The 1,995-nt window shown below is 37.2% G+C and overlaps 1 long non-coding RNA gene across 1 annotated transcript; it reads right to left on the bottom strand.

Moving 5' to 3' along the window:
* Positions 1-319: 319 nt before the first annotated feature.
* Positions 320-1,509, bottom strand: LOC306911972. The gene is made up of 3 exons (XR_013788291.1): positions 1,307-1,509; positions 997-1,114; positions 320-844 (listed from the first exon to the last, which is right to left on the bottom strand). It is a non-coding gene; the product is annotated as an uncharacterized lncRNA (long non-coding RNA).
* Between the last annotated feature and the right edge of the window lie 486 nt (positions 1,510-1,995).

The following is a 1,995-nucleotide window of genomic DNA, read 5'->3' as shown; positions in this document are numbered from 1 at the left end:
ACGATTTCGCAAGACACTCGTTTAGGGGATATTAGTGTATTTCCTGTCATATAGCCCCTTCTAGTGGTCAAAATTACAATTGTATTAAAGCTAGCATCATTTACAATGGGACAAACAGTCCAAATTGTGTGTTCTGCATATGCAAAATTAAAAATAAAGATTATGGTTCAGATAGAAGTTGCTTTATGTATTTTAAGAGCCTAAAAAGTATTGTGCAGGTGTTTTTAAAACAGACCTGAAACAGTGTGGCTTTGTGGTGAAACTTCTTTTGTTCTTTTTTTACCATTCGTGATGTTATCAAGTACAGAGAGATTAAAGTGCTGGTTTGCTTCCTTTATTTATTTCATCAACTTACATACAAAAGCTTATAACTAAAAATCACATAAAGTGCTTGCTTCTTTCTTTCTTCCCTTATTTGTTTGTTGTGAAATATCCTTTCAAAATAAAATCTGCAGAAATTAAACATGATAACATACATGTACAATACTTAAAACAAATCACATAAAACACTTAATTCTATATAAATGTGGACAATATGTAAAACAAAATATATTAATAAAGAGAGAGAGGGAGAGAGAGAGAGAGCTACATTCAGCATAAACCAATACAAATGATATATGTTATAATTGTACGTCTGCACAAACCAAACATTTCTTTCAAGGGCTTATTTTATTAAGGTAATTTTTGCTTCTTTTGTCTGCATCCTCCATTTTTCTTCTCTTTTACCGTTTTAGCATTTTGGTTCCTTGGGGTTGATTTTTTTTTATCAACACGAGTCTGAACTTCTTTGATCCAGTCTGAATTTGGATCGCAACATATTTCTCTGTCCTTGATTGTCACCAAGCTGAAGACAAAACAAAAATGAAAAGTATGGTGAAAAAAGCAAATAAAATACAGGGGGGAAATGATGAAGGTTATCTTTAACCCCGTAAGATACAGAACTACAGGATCTGAGCAATAGTTTTACAATTACATCTGAATCTTGTATTTACTTACACAATGGCATCGATTGGGCAAGTTCCTGCTGTCTGGATCCTGTAGTCCTTCACTCTGTATATAGGTACTTTTCGGTTGCTTGTCTTCAAACAGCAGTTTGCAGAACGTTGACTTGTTACTGTATGAAAAAGTGATGCTGAATTAATTTTTTAAAGGCATAATGTAACTCATTTCAGGCATTGAAACTACTTTTTCACTTTTTCTTTCTTGATTTTAAACTTTGACTGCTGATCTTATAATACTTACCTGTAATGTTTCTCTAAAACAAGACTAAATCAATAACTAACAGGTTACACAAGGTTAGACTCACCTTCACTTAAACAAATCAAGAGTAACACCACGCAGATGGAAAGACAGACAATCGGCTTCATTGTACAGACGCGTGAACCGAGCTTACGGACTCTGACTGAAAACTCCTCCTTTCACACCCTTAATATTTCACACTTTCATTTCCTCTGCTCTTATACAGACACAGCCCTCAACCATGAACACAGAAATGGAGAAAGTGCGTGCATGTGTGTGTGTGTGTGTGTCTGAGGCGAGCCCTCATCTGATGAGCGGAAAAACATGTCAGTGCTCGTCTCTGGGCCTGTGGTCCTTCACCCACGAAGCCTACCGCAGTGTGGGTGCATCATGTACATGAATGGAGTTGCACTGCAAGAATAAAGGTTCAATTATAGAACAACTGTGTTCTTTCTCATAATACAAGAGAAGGCTGCACGCATGCAACTTTACGCATGTGAGCGATGACCATAGGCGTAATTTGCTGGTGGGAAATGTCCCCGCCACTTTTTGGAAGGAATTAAGAAATGTGTGTGGAAGGTGTGTGTTGTTTAGTGGCCATTAACATCTAAAGGTCGTGGAAAACGCAGGCGCTGTCTCCAGTTGCTCAGACTCCAGAAACGCGGCCAGAATGAAATACGTTCGCACGCTTGCTTGTGCATCCAGTGTTCAAGCACAAAAACTAGTTAACCAACAAATAAGTCACATTCTTAGTCA

The sequence above is a fragment of the Barbatula barbatula genome (genome assembly GCF_947034865.1).
Source record: "Barbatula barbatula genome assembly, chromosome: 23".
NCBI classification, from domain to species: domain Eukaryota; kingdom Metazoa; phylum Chordata; class Actinopteri; order Cypriniformes; family Nemacheilidae; genus Barbatula; species Barbatula barbatula.
Note: the sequence above shows the minus strand (reverse complement) of the source record. Positions and strands in the feature narration are given on the sequence as shown.